Source organism: Octodon degus, unplaced genomic scaffold (genome assembly GCF_000260255.1).
Source record: "Octodon degus isolate 3935 unplaced genomic scaffold, OctDeg1.0 scaffold00083, whole genome shotgun sequence".
NCBI lineage: Eukaryota > Metazoa > Chordata > Mammalia > Rodentia > Octodontidae > Octodon > Octodon degus.
In genome coordinates this window covers 11,288,047-11,303,080 of record NW_004524659.1, presented here as the reverse complement: position 1 = coordinate 11,303,080, position 15,034 = coordinate 11,288,047, and the positions used below count along the sequence as shown (strand labels likewise).

Genomic DNA, 15,034 nt, shown 5'->3' with positions numbered 1-15,034 from the left:
CACTGAGGGCATTTATCAGTGTGGGCAGAATGACAGTGGCAGTGCAATTATGACCACCAGCCAGTCAGCACAGGCTAGCAGTGCTGCTCCCCAGCTGGGCAGGAGGGCACCTGAGAGGGATTTCTAAGGAACCCACGAGGAAATGCCATGACAGTGCTAAGCCTCAGCCAGAGGACTGTAGGCAAGTGCAAAGAGAGCAAGGGGTAGAAGGCCATGGGTGCCTGGTGGGAGCCAGGGAAGCATCTGCAGCAAGAAAGGGTGCTACTCTAACCTCAAACCTACCTGCTCTTCTCCACCTCTGTCTCTCACAAGGATGGTGACCTTGCTGACCTGCTAGAGGGTACTGGGGTATCACTGGGGTGTCCCCAGATCCTGTCACCCCAGGACTGGGCCCCAGCACACTTTAGGGAGACCCCAGCAGGCTGCTTCCCGCATCCCTGAGCCTGTTCCTTGATAATTAAACCATAAGCTGATTAGTCAAGGAAAACCTTTAATTAGCCCTTGAAATCGTTCAGGAAAATTACAGCCTCCTCTCTGGGCACCCTGCCCACCCTCTGCCAGGGCCTAAGGTTGGTGCCAGGAAAAAGGCAGGGGATGGGGGGGTGTGCCCCTGCCCCTGCTGTGCAATCCTTTCCCTCAAACACCAAACCCAGGTAGCCAGATGCCTGGTGGCAGTGGAGGGCAGAGACCCCCTGGTCTCTTCATAAAGTACATCAGAATAAATCCAAGCAGAGCTGGGAAAAGGATGGGCATTCACCAAGGGGCACTGAGGAAGACAAATCAGTAGGGAGACATACCACATTCACGGATTAGGGGGTGCATGCGTGTGAACAGATACCTGACTGACATGCTGCTCCTCAAGCACAGTCAAGAAGACACACTGTAAGAACAGTGGGAGGGCTTGTGCTAGCTGCAATCAAGACTTAAGAGACGAAATAGGACACTGTGGCACTGATGGGAACAAACAGCCCAAGAAACAAAGACAGCACCCAAAGTCAGCCCTGCTTAGGCAGACATCATGGTAAGGGCAGGGTGGGGAAAGTCAGTCTGTTTTTAATCAATGGTACCTAGGTGATGGGTCCATGTGGGAAATATGCTATGGATGCTCACCGTGTGTACTGACCCATACATACCAAAAATAAAAGCTAAATCTGAAAAGTCAAACTACAAGTGAAACAAATGACACACGAGTAAAAACGAATGACAAATGGGTAAAAATTCAGGACTTTTGTTCATCAAAGAACACAATATAAAAAGTGAAGAGATAAGCCACCTTGAAAAGTAGGTGTACTGCCTCAGAAGCAATGGTTTTCATCTGGAATCCAGGATTTAACTCAGAAATAAGAAATCAAAAAGTGGCAGACAGCCCAAAGAAACTCAGGCAAGTGACCTGAATCGAGCCTTCTGAGAGGAGTTTCGAAGAACCCAGAGAAGCTGCTCCACCAGCCCAGAAAAACACCGCTTCCAGGGGAGGATACCACAGAGCTGCTCAGCATCAGCCAACAGGATGTGCTAGGGACTCAGCCAGGTGCCACATTCACCTGCATATCTGGGAAATGGGTCAGACGAGGCTCCAAGGGGGGCTGGGCTGCAGCCTGGGGACCTGCCGCACAGGGCACAGGCATAGTATTCACCTCAATTAGCTTCCCTCCTAATCATGCCTGGGGTCACATCAAGCCTTCAACCTCCAAAAGGTGAGCCCCGGACAGCCAAAGGCCAGGAGACAGGCTCCACTGGCCAGCAACCTGGTCTGTTTATTCACTACCGTGTCCCCCTGGAGGTCATGACAGGCCAACACGTCTTTGTTGGAAAAAAAATAAACAGTCCCCTTTATATTTATACATCAGGCGCCATAGATAAACAGAGGAACAGAACTCCAGAGCCACCCTAGACCAGCTGACGAGCCTCAGTCTAGACAGGAAGATACTGAGGCTGGCAGAGCCTGAGGGGCTGCAAGATTTTAATCTAGACCAACTGAGACCTGACCTCCAGTGTTTCCTCACTTCCTAAAAGGCCCCCTATGTTCTCCTGCCTGTGGACTCCCCTCAGGCAGCAGCTCTGGCCCTCAGGGGCCCATTTCCACTATTACCCTATCCCCTACCTAGCTAGGCCAGCTTGTCTTTCACATGGCATTTCCTCCTTAGGAAAGTCTGCCTGCCTCTGCCCACCACAGGTTTCCCAATTGGCACCACAGCAATGGCCCTCAGCTGTCATAGTTGGTTGCTGAAGAAACTATGGCCCACCAAGCCACAGGAACAGAGCAAGGGAAACGGTGATGGCCCTGTCCTTTCACCCCTACACCCACCCCTTTGAAGTTATGCTACTGGAGGGAGGCACCATAAACCAACAGCCCAGTAAGTCACCACATACTGTAAGTAGCTATATTCCTGCAGGAAGGGTGTGGCCAGAGGTTGGAGGTGAAGGGTAGAAGGCCTCAGGGAGGGGGATAATTGGTGGAGACTTCCCTCAGTGGAGGGATGGGCAGCCATGCCAGCATAAGGAGCAGTAACAACAAAGGCGCTGAGGCAGGACCCAACCTGGAACATCCCAGGGAATTATGCAGATAGACAGATGACATGTGTGACAGGAGAGGAAGGTGGCCTGCCTAGGGGATGATGATGGGAAGTGCTAGGTGCCAGGGATTCAGAAGGGACAGCAACAGGTGTCTGAGGTTTGAAGTGCAAGGGAGAGCAAAGGACAAGTCAGGAAAAGGCCAAGTTTGAGGCTCAAACAAGAGGAAGGGATGCTTATCACTAAGACAGGATGCCAGGGGAAAGATGGAGGCTCTGGGAATCAACAGCCTTGTTTCCTTTCTCTGGCTCTGTGTCTCTCCTTGGCTAAGGTTTGTATCCCCTAGTGGATGGAGCTGAGAACAGGCTGTTGATATCTGGGTCTCCCCCAACCAGCCTGGACCCAAGCACAGGCCCAGCAAGGACTAAGCATGTGATTCTTCATTACCCAACAAGTAAGAGATGGAAGGCACAGGATCCTGGGACTGGGAAGAGAACAGGAAGGACTTTCCCAGTGATAACCAACATACTACTTTTGCAAGAGAAAAGAATAAAAATGGGCCTACAATCCAGTACTCAGGAGGTTGACACCACTAAGTGCTGCTGAGATGTGGAATAATGCAGACTTACACATAGCTCCTGGGGTACACATGGCTCTGTTACTTTGGGCGCGTGTTTGGTGGGTCCACCCTGCCCTGCCCAGAGATGCACTTCTGGGAGTACACCCTGGACAAGCATGTACAATGTGAGGGACACGAGACACACCACATGGGAGACAGTCACACTGGTGCAGCAGAAGATGGAGAAACAGGTACTACACACCACCAAGGATGGAGGAAGTGCAGACACACACAGGCACCCAGATGGACCACATAAACCCAGGATTAAAGAAGCTAGAGGTGCAGACAGAATGATTCCTGGAAGATTCCATTATGTGAAGTTCAAAAGCAGACAAGATGGAAGATGACATTGTGTAGCTCTGAGGTGCACAAATAGTAATAAGGTTACCAGGGAGCAAAGAACTGATGGCCACCAAGATCAGAGTGTGATCACTGTGGAGGTCACAGTTGGGAGGGAAGAAGGGAAGACAGAAGGCTCCAGGGTATTCAGTTCTGTCTTTCCCCAAGTGAAGGTGAAGTGTTTGTCTACTTCACAATTCTCTGCTAAACTCACGTATGCATTTTATGCTCTTTTATACAAGTATATTATACCTAACAGTTATTAAAAGTTCTTAAAAATACAATTATAAAGATACTTTATACACACACGCACGCACACACACGCATACATACAGATACATAGAGCAGTTGAGAACCATATAACCAAGGGCCAGGCTATAATGGAAGATTTAGGGAGCTATGGAGTGACTACAGAAGCCCTACAGCAGGAAGGAGGGGGTCCTACAAGGACTTCCTACAGGTAGATTCTGGAGGTCCTCACCTGGGGGACAAGTCTGCAGAGGATCCAGCAGGCCACAGGTCCTACTTTCTCCCTATGCCCAGTCGTGACTGCTGACTGTGGGGGGCAGGTAGGGGAGAGCTTGGAACCTCCTGGCTCAGGATGGCAGGCCACTTTCTGTTGCGTGGGAGTGGTGAAACCCAGCTGAGGAAGCAAGCTGGAAACTGCACACAATGCTGCTTTATCAGGAGTCTCCAGGGCCGAGAGCAGGGAGGGACCGGCAGGGAGGCTCTCTGTGTGAGACCTTGCCCATGCTCCCATCTGCCAAGGTGTCCCCTCACAGCTCTTTTGCAGGCTCTCTGGAATGAAGACACTAGAGGGGGTATTACCTCCCAGGAAGGAATGGAGGAGAGGGCCTTCCTGGTTATGGGAGTGGCAGTAGGAGGGGCCACAGCAATTAGGAGCTAGACCTCCAGAATCTAAATCCAAGCCTTTGATTGCACTGTGACCCCATGCAGGTGAGTCTCTCAGGTTCAGAATTTCCTCCCCTATTGAAAGGAGATAACAATGACACCTAGCACCGGAGGGTTGATGGGAAAGTTAGTTCAAGGAAAGCACTTAGGAGAGTGCCTGCCAGTACTAGTTACTGAGAGTAGTAATACTCTGACTACTGAAGGCAGCAGCTAATCATCTTTGACACTATGTATTCTGCCTGCTACACAGGATTTTATATCCTCAAAACTACCCTATGAGGAGGCACTGCTATTATTCCCATTATACAGATAAGGATATCAAGGAATAAAGAGGTACTGCAACTTGTCTGGGGTTACAACTGCTAGTAAGTGACAAAGCTGGCTCCATGATCTATATTCTCCATCTCTACAACATACAAATTAAAAACTCCAGAGGGCAACCAGGAAGGCATGGGTTTGAGGCTTAGATCTCTTACTTCCTAGCTGTGAGGTTATGGTCAGTGCCTCAGTTTCCCCTACCCAGGGAAAGGAAATGATCAGGTATTAGCAACTCCCACAAAAGAACATTCAGATGGCTTTCAATAACCCAAATATGCTCTACTTTACACATTAAAATCAGAACGATGATGACTGGCAAAGTTCACAATGACTTTGTCCAAGACAGTGAGGGTATGAGGGGTAAGGAGTATAAATAGGCACCCTGTCTGGCAGGTTGACACATGTGAGCAGAGCTAAAGGACACCCACCTCAGGCCCACAAGCTCATTCCTCGAGGTGTCCCCAGCTGCGCTAACAAGTGCTGCAGCCTTGTTCACAACAGGGAAAGACTGGTGTGGCCTGCAGTGAAGTGGGTCAGCAGGGCACACATACCACAGGTGCTAGAGGACGAGGACACACTCCGTTCTGACCCACAACTTTGATGGGAAAAGGCAAAGGGCAAGATGGATACAACCATGGAAGTTGGCTCTGCTCAAGTAAAAACAAAAGGGCATGGTGCACAACTTCATGAACAAACATAGCAAGAGAGAAAGAACCAGGACCGTCACTTTGGGAAGGACACAGGCAGTTGGAGCAGAAACTGCCTTACTGCTCCACATCCTCTGGACTGTGTGTGGTGTTTCAGTGATTAAGTAGGGGACTAGGTAATCCATGCACATGCAGCAAAATGTGCCTTCTTAAAATGAAAGCACAGGGAGAAATGAGGTCAACAGCATCTGGTCTTCAGGGTTTGTGTGCAGAGCCTGGCCATGGTGCTCAAAAGGTACACGTGGCCACACTGCACAGGGCATGTCGAGAGCCTTGCACTGCAGCCCCATGCTGGGACCAGAAGCCCAAGTGACAGGGTGCCAGGGGATAGCAACTGTTAAAGCCATTAAGTTCAGCACTTACCGAGAGCTCTCCCAAGGCTTACCTGTATGCTGCGACATGTGACTCCTTCAAATCATACCTCAGCACCCAGGAGAGCTACAAAGACCCCATCTGCCAGTGGATGAGCTTCCTGCTCTTCTCCAGGAGGTTCCTTGCTTGGGGTGGAGGTGGGGAGGGGATGAGGGGTGGGTAGACTGCACTGGCAGGAAGTTTTCATTATCCCTCTGGTCCCTGGGGAAGAATATGGAAGGACCAGAGGGCCAGGAGACAGACTGCAATGAATGAAGGTTTCTGTGGCTTCTGCCGCAGCTGGCTCTTATGGTGACCTGAGAGAGTTCCCCTTCTGAACTCCCTTGGCCCCTTTCAACCTTCCTGTGGGCCAAGGGATCTGGCAGACAGTGAGCCTTGGCCCCGGATGAGTGGCTGGGGCGGGAAAGGTCCCATTTCCCTAGTCGTGACTTGGAAGGGGACAGCTTCCTGTTGGCAGAATATGTGGCCACCTGTTTAGGAGATGGGAGAAACAGCTGCTGGGGACACCCCTGACCGGCGTCTGGCCAGGAAGTCTAGCTTGCCATGGGCCAACAGGCCAAAGAGGGGTGATGCCATGTACAAGAAAGGGCAGAGGGTGGGGGGGGGGCTTGAGGGCAGTGCCCAGACAGTGCCCAAGCAACAGGTCCCCACGGGACTTCTAATTAAAAATGAGCTTGAGAAAAAACTTAAGGAGTTAGGAATGGGCTCTCTCCTTATCAAAGCTGCTTCCAAGTCACTGGAGGGTGGCTGCAATAAGCAGTGACTCTGGAGCCCTAAGTCCAGGGTTCAAATCTGACTTCTGTCATTGCCTGTTATGTGCCCTTGTCAGAGCCATATAGCTCTCTGGGTCTTCCTTCCTCACCTCTAAAGTGGGCATAACAATAAATACCTAATTCATGGGCCATGGGGAAGATCACACAAGTTAAACGTAGGTAAAGTAGAATCTCATCTGGCACATGGGACCTTTTCCACTGCCACCACCATCATCCTAGCCACTCTCTTTGGCAGGGACTGTCACAGCAGCCTCACCCAGGCTCCCCAATATCAGCCCCCATGACCTGTCCCTTCCATAGCAGCCTGAACAATGGGAAACCAGATACACTCTAGGCCCACGAGGACTTATGTTACAAACCAAAACCCACACACTTCACCTCCATCCATTAGCCCTGCTTTGTGTCCTCCCGTTGAAGATATCATGTCCTGTTCAACCACAACAGCTGCTAAGATGGTCTTGAACTATCCCAAGCTCATTTGGACCTCAGGGCCTTTGTCCTACCTGTTTTCTTTTTCTTTGGTACCAGGAATTGAACTCACAACCTCACACTTGCCAGGCAGGTACTGTGCCACTGTGCTATATCCCTGCCACATTTTCTTTGTTTTCACTCCCTTCTAGGCCTGGCCAGAGAGTGTCTTTCTCACTAGCTGGTCTTCCCTTTCCCCAGCGTTTGTTGACTCCCCAGGCTGGGTCAGGTGCCCCCATGGATTTCTACAGTCCCTGTCCTCTTCTCTCTGGGTTGTCTGGAGACAGGGGATCTGTGGCCTGACAGGGGCTGGGCTGGTCACCACTAGGACTAACATGCATAGGCAGAGTGTAATAGGGCTATGTTCAACCCCTCCTGTTTTCTCCTCCATTCTCCTTCCCAAGGAGGTTCCAGTCAGTCCAGGACCTTTCCAAATGTCAGTCCTCAGTCCATAAAACAGAGTTGAGTCAAAGCTGTGGCTACTGTCCTTCATGCCTGGAGGGTAAATGCCAAAGCCCTCACCTGCTGCCTCTTCATAAGACATGGGACATGATGGGTGTTAAGCCCCCACTAAGACAGTCACATGAACCCTAGCTGTTCCCATCTAGACTACTGGTGTGGGGTTGGGTCCCCGCAGCTTGCCACCTCATAGCTGAATAAATCACTTTAGCTACTAGGGTCACGTACTGCCCAAAGCAGGTGAAGGAATAAAGGGAACCTTAAGCACCATTGAGAAGTACACGTGAACAACCACTTTGGAGAGCAGCTTTGCAATACTCAGGATAGCTGTGAAGTCCAGCATGGCTAATACAAGGCCACTGCCCAAGACTGACTCTGGCTGCAGTATACAAGGAAGCACACTCTAGAATGTTCATCATGGCACTATTATAGCCCCAACAGGAAACTACCCAAATGACAGCCAAAAGGTAATGGATAATTCCTAAGTGACACAATCTTTAAAAAAAAAAAAAAAGTTAACAGGGCAAAATGACCTGTTCCAGTCCTAAACATATCCACGAGGAATAACACAGCCAAACTTTAATGGGAGCAAAAGAAGCAAGCTACAGAGAGATGTATTTACAGTGACAGCGTTTCCACGCACTGTGACACAGCAGCTGTTGCCCTGGCTGGCTGTGAGAAACTCCCTACAGGTCTTCAGACCAAGGAAGGGTGTCCAACTCCTAATCTGAGGTGGACCTAGGCAGAAGACTTTGCTGCTCTCCAGGTAACTGCAGTGTGCAGCCAGTAAGGAGAACTGTTGCTCTTTTGTTTGTGAATTCAAGGGAAATAAAAGCTGTAGTGATGCTGACTGCCAAATCCAGGTTGCCATTAGAGAAAGGAGGGAAGGCAGGAGAGAGGGAAGAAGGGAGAAGCCCTGGGGCCTTTCTTTAACCACATTACGGTGGTTTCTGTCCCAAGCCTAACACTAGATATCTCAGTGTCTTGTGGTACTGAAAGTTCTACTTTTTTGTTAACCTAGAATATATCATAAGGAAAACTGGTGAATAAGACAGTACTTGACCAAGGTTCCAAGCTGTTAAGTGACAAAGCAAGGACCTGAATGTGAGTTTCCAGTGCCAAAGCCTTATTCCTCCATGTGCGTGCCAAACTGGCATCATGAGACTCAGAGCCTGGGCAGCCTCACAGGGCTCCCTGGCAGTGTGCTGGCCCCGGGTCCCTGCTGAGCCAAGCAGAGGTGGGGCAGCTCTGCAGAACCCAGGAGGCAAGAGGAGAGAGGCTCTTCCTGCCAGGGTGGCAGGTGCAATGGCAGCAAGACTAATGCTTCCACAACACCTACCGTATGCCAAGCCCCAGATGCTATACTATGTCCTCGCAGCAATTCTACAGGGCAGCCTCTAGCACTGTGCCCATTCTGCAGAAAAGGAAACTGAGGCACACATAAGCAGCTCTATCCCTCCCCTTCTCCCACTGCCCTCCCCCCCAGGCTAAGCTTCTTGGGCTCTCACCCTGACTACACAGGTGACATGGTGCCTCCAAGTCCCACCAGTCCCACTGTCCATCACCTCTAGGGACTCTGCAAACACAGCTCCTTCTGCCCAGCTGCCCCTTCCCGTCCCTCCCACTCATCCTTGAGAGCTTCCTGCAGGGGCTTTCCCAGGCACATCAGCCTCAGCCTGGGCCCAAGTGCACCCTGCACTCCCAGCCCTACCACTACTTCTTGAGATGGTGCTGCGCAGCTGGAGGTCTGTGGGTCTTGTTGCGCGGCTGCAGTCCCAGCACCTAGCACAGTGCCCAATAGTCACACACTGTCAACACAGTGTTCTCTGCAGGGCAGAGAGAATAGGAAGGTCAAACCCCAGAAAAAGCTTGAGTCTTTGCACCGAAGGAGTTATGAGCCACTGGAGAACCAAGTGGGAGCTGAGTTTTTCACTAACAAGGCAAGTCTGCATGGGGTCAGTGTCTCCCGCTAGAAGCCCATCAGACTTCCAGACACTGGGCCATGCACCGAAATCCACTCCCACTGGCCCACGGGAACCACCCCACCCAGGTCCCACCCTTCCATGGAGGCCAAACACTCTGTTCCTGCCCAGGGAGCGGCTGGGGCTGGCCCTGCTTCCAGGAACAGACCTACTTCGAAGCAGGCTATGTGGCAGCTAGGGGCAGGAGCTCTGGAATCGTCCAGACTCAGTTTTAAATGTATCTCTGTCCTCAGCAGGGGGTCTCTGAGCCTTGCTTTGTCTGTCTGGGAAGTGGGTTTATGTCTAGCACTCCACGAGATTGGGGCGCAGTGAAACAAGACCTGGCACAGAGGGCACTGAGCCATGTGAACCCTCATTAAACATTAACCAACAATAAAGATTCTTTGTGAAGCAGGAAGTCGAAGCAGGACTCTGAGCCAGAACTCGAGTGGGAATCCCTGCCCCACAACTTGCTCATTAGCCGAACTTGGGCAAATCACTTAACTTCTTAATAATAGGTTAAGACCCCACAAGTTTGGAGGGAGGACTAATGATTATACATGTAAAGCGGTGACGCCTTGAGAAGGTCTAGCACAAGGTCAGTGCTTTCTGAGTGTTTGCTATTTCATCATTACTTGTGGAAAGGGGCTGCCTTCTCCCACCGCCAGGAAGCACACCATTTTATGCGCCCTTGCCCCTCCGCCCTGCACTATGACCTCTTTGGGTTTAGCTGTGGACCCTCCCGAACCTCGGGAAGTCAGATTTTGACCTCAGTATTCTCTTGCCACGCCCCACCTTTGACCCCTTCAAAGATGTCCCCCCCAACCTAAAACTCATTCATTGTTCCCTCTAGTCACCGCCTTTAAAGTTCCAATCCACCGCCCACGCGGTTGTTACCTCTGACCCTTCCAGGCGCACCTCCCCTCAAACTAGTAACTTTTGAGTCCCTTCTACTTTGAGACCGGTTCCGATCCCTTCAAAACGTGTCCCCGTTTCAAATTTCAAACTTTGAGTTCCCCTTCGCCACGCCTCCTTCGCTAGCTTGACCTCGGCTATCCCCTACAACTCCTTCTCCTCAGGTGGACCCCCCCCACCCCGCCCAGGCGACCCTTCCCTCGGTGAGTAAACTTTGACCCCAGCGGCCCCGCCCCCTTCCGCGTGCACACTCTCGCACCGCCAGCGCTCAGACTACCCAAAACCCCTGGCCAGACCACCTAACCTACCGGCTCGGCGCCGCAGTACCTCACAACCTCGCTATTCGGTCCAGAATTCTGCGCCCTCGCGCCGCCCTCAGCTCTCCTGCGCCGCTGCCACCGCGGCTAGTGCCGCCGCCATGTTGAATCCCCAACGAACATCCGGGGCTTTCCCCCCCTCACCGCCCACCAGTCCCCATAGCAACGGCGCCGACCGGGCTTTGGGCAGGGCTTGCTCAGGGGCGGAGCTGTGCTCCAGGAAACTCCCACTTCAACCTCTAATTGGTGTAGATTATCCAATCATAGACCTCCTGCATAAAACGCCATGCGGTGATTGGAAAATTTGGAAAAGGTGCGCGGAAGCTGACTCCGGGTCCGCTCTGATTTTTAAAGGGAAAACAACTGCTTTCCTTCGACACGTACTCCTCCTACCTTCTCCCGAAAGGAGCTAAAGGACGGAAAACAGCAGTGGGTTGTAATGGCTCAAACAATTCTTAAACACTTCCAGGCACGTGGCTAAGTGCTTTACTCGCATTAGCTGGATACTCAACATAATTCTGTTGAATTACTAATACTTGTTTTGGAGATAAACAGGCTCAAGCCGGGAAACTAGCTAGTTCACGAGCATAAGAAGAAGCTGTTTGAAATCATGATTGGTCTGACTGAGCCTGGGAGCCTGACGCTAAATTAGCCTTAATCTTTTTAGTAGGTTTGTAGCCCCTGGAGCATAAGACTAATCTCGATCGACGAATTATTAATTTTAATTTTATGAGTTTTATTATATTAAACAATGAGTCCTTAACAGGAAAAAAAAATCACTAATATAAACCACTGTGCTTTTCATATGTATTGAGTTTATAAAAAAATCAAAATTTTCAACACTGGTTTTTTGGTGTACACAGTCTAAAAAAGAACAGAAATAGATTGACATATGAACTACAAGGAAAATACCAATAGTATTGACCTCGGTATTCTCTTGCCACGCCCCACCTTTGACCCCTTCAAAGATGTCCCCCCCCAACCTAAAACTCATTCATTGTTCCCTCTAGTCACCGCCTTTAAAGTTCCAATCCACCGCCCACGCGGTTGTTACCTCCTAAAAAAAAAAAAAAATCTTTAATTTTCACACCTAAGGCAGTCTGCACACATGATAACAGCATGCTCCATACACACGCATCACACTACATACATGACTTTTGCTTTCCTGGGATTTTTTTTTGCGGTACCGGGGATTGAACTTTCCTGGGATTTTTGTAGGTCATACTTGACATCTCAGTGGTCTTACTGTTTTATCAGGAGATTCTTATTATACATTGTGTAGCTAAAAGGTACATACAATATCAAAAAATAAATTATTAAATTCTTAATATGTGTTATGCATTTAGAATAGACATCAACGTTTTCACATCAGCTGTTTACTTGCTTACCAAACCTAAAAGATAACTTGAAAAATAAAAAACTATGTGAATTATAGTGTAAACACAAGCAAAAGACTACCACAAAAACCAGCTTTGTTTCAACTGTCACACGTAAGGCGGTTTTCACACATGACAACTTCATGTTCCATACGCAAGTATCGCTCACATTGATAGTATATGTTTTGTTTTCCTGTTCTTTCTTGTGGAGCACAGTTGACGTCTTTTTGGTTTTCCTGTTGTCATAGTAGGTCTTTGTGGTGCTGCACCTACCTGTTCACCTATCAGCTCACCAGTGTGCTCCACAATTTTTTTGCTTAGTACCCTGGGCAGAAGCATTTTATTTTTCCTCTGTTGTTCATGATTTCTTGGGAGCTGTAATCCCCATCCTGTAAGAAAAGTTTTTCATGATATTTTGCACTTGTTGTTCTCTTTGTAAATTATCCAACTATTTATGCCCTACCTTTTTAAGATAAAGTAAAACACAACCATTAGCGAATGCTTTGTGTTTCAAGTGATACCATCGAGGCTGCATAGCTCATCTACAGCATCTACTCCGTGTTCAGTTTTGTTGTTGAAAGTTCCCATCGCAGATTTCCATTTTGTCAAGGTTTCCCTATTAATATTTCCAACACGGTTAAATGTTGACATCCGCCATAGCAATTTGCTTTTCTCTGCTATATACAAGGCCAATGTAATATCTTTTTGAAATCCAAAGATTGAACTATACAATTATGTTTTGAAATTTCAAATGGAATTATTTTGTTTCATGGAATTTCAGCTTTGTTCCTATGGTACATTTCCTGTACCGCTCAACTTGTTCTCTGCTAGCAAATGTAACATCAATTAGAAAACAATAAACCGATTGTTGAATAGAACATTCTGGTTAGTTTGGAGGATGGGAGCAACAGGTCTGTTCACAACATCATTTTATTTATTCCTGTACGAATAAGCACCTGATGACTGAGTTCCAAAAAAAATTTCTAAACTGAAAGAATAGTAAGTCTTCACATCTATGAGGGCATACATTTTTATACCATAGTTTGACCATCATTTTTCCTTAAGTCTTTCACATCCCAGTGATCACCATGAGAAATCAATGCTAAGTACAGCCCATGAATGAGTGCTTTCAGTTCAGTTAGTGAGGTATCATGATAAATGTGATTTTTAATATGGCTATCTGTGCATACAGGACATTTTACATGCATTTCAGCCCGTGTGTATTTCACAGCATCTTGTAGCGTTTTGTCTGTTACAATTTCCAACATGGAATGGCAGGGCTGGCATTCTGTCTGGTACATTTCATCCCTACCAAGACCTTCACTGTTTTTGGCCCTAGTTCTAACATTGGATTTTTCCATTTGGTTGTGTGGCCATTTCACAACATTTCGACTAATCAAATATGTACTCATATTGCTGTTTTCTTTGTCATCTGAATCAAGAAGGTCTGCATTCCCTGTGTTTATATCAGTCGATTCTTGCTCCATTTCACTGTCACAGGAACTTGGGCTCCTGTGGCCGACGTCAGTGTCATCATGGTCATCATCACACCACTCTTCTGTTGTGAAAGCATGTATTTTATTATAATGGATCATCTTCATCATCCACATATGATTAATCTGATGATTCACTTCTGACCTCCTTCAAAACTTATAAATCGGGTTTGGCCTGTGCCATTGTACTGACTAGCCTTCTTCTACCAGAAAAATCAAAAGACAACTTCAAAAAAAAAAACAAATCCTCCAGTGTGCGGGTCTATTAGACCCTTTGTGATGCTTAGATAAACCTACACAAAACCAGTTAGCCAGAGCATAAGGGTGGAACCAAGTCCCATTTTGACACTTTTGTGTGAGTGCACACTCCTTGCCATTTGTCATGCTGAGTGGGTAGACACACATGTTGCTTCCTGTATCTCTCAGGGAAAAGCACTAGGACACACAGCTGACTACTATAATGCTAACAGCAGAAAAGTAAGGGATGAGTCCATTGGATCTGGGCTTGTGACACAAGGGTTTAAGAAATTAATTAGTCAAACAATTGAGAAATGAAAACCACACAATAAACTCAGACATCTGTGATCTTATTCTCTGGACACCAGCCTTCTTACTCTTCCTGGAAAACTTTCAGGTGGTCTCCCACTTGAAGATCTTGTGTTGGTTTTCTGTCTGGAACAGACTGTGTTCTCAGCTGTCCTCTTGGCTCCTTCCCTCTCCTCCTTCAGAGGTTAAAAATGTCACATCCCAAGCCAGATGTGGTGGTGGGAGGCTAACAACTTTTCTCTTGGTCAGTTTTTCCTTGTCCTTGCTAACTGTAGTTACTGTTTGTTCGTTGTCCCCTGTCCTGGCGTGGAGCTCTGAAACATCATAGATGTTTGTCTCTGTTCACTGGTGCATTCCGGGTGCCCCGGATTTGTTGGCCAGGGAGTGCTCCTGCACATTTGCTGAGTGGAAGCTGGAGGAGTGGGAAATCCACCCCTCAGAGATGTGCCGGGATGCTGGGTGTGGCTCCCCACCCTAGCACACTCCAGCACATAGTGAGTGTCCCCTTGAGTGAATGATTGATGTTGAGGTTTTTTTTTTAATGAGGTATTTTCTCTTTATCTGCTTATTCTTTCTATCAGCAGAATCAGAAGCACACATTTCTAAAGAATGGTGTATCTTTTGACAATAAGGTTACACATATCTTTGGTATCTTTCTAGATCGTTAAATAGCCTTCAAGAACATTATTATTATTTGACTGTAGTGGGGATGGAACCAGGCTCTTGCACACACATATAGTAGCCCCGAGCTGCATCCCCAGCCTTTCTACTTTTTGACACAGGATTGTGCTAAGTTGCCTGGGTTGGCCTCAAACTTCTTATACTCCTGTCTTGGTCCTCTGAACAGCTGGGACTACAGGTGCCACTACATCCAGCTAAGAAGATTATTTTAAAGGGCTTTCTCCTGGTGAGATGGCTCAGTGGTCTAAAGCACCTACTTAGAACAAG

At 48.3% G+C, this 15,034-nt stretch overlaps 1 protein-coding gene across 3 annotated transcripts in view; it reads right to left on the bottom strand.

Annotated features, from left to right (window-relative positions):
* Pak4 (p21 (RAC1) activated kinase 4) overlaps window positions 1-10,793 on the bottom strand; it is a 39,360-nt gene extending 28,567 nt beyond the window's left edge. For all 3 annotated transcript variants that reach the window (XM_023721533.1, XM_023721531.1, XM_023721535.1), the window contains exon 1: window positions 10,663-10,793. The gene's annotated coding sequence lies outside the window, so the exon portion shown is untranslated. The remainder of the gene's footprint in view (window positions 1-10,662) is intronic.
* Window positions 10,794-15,034: the final 4,241 nt, after the last annotated feature.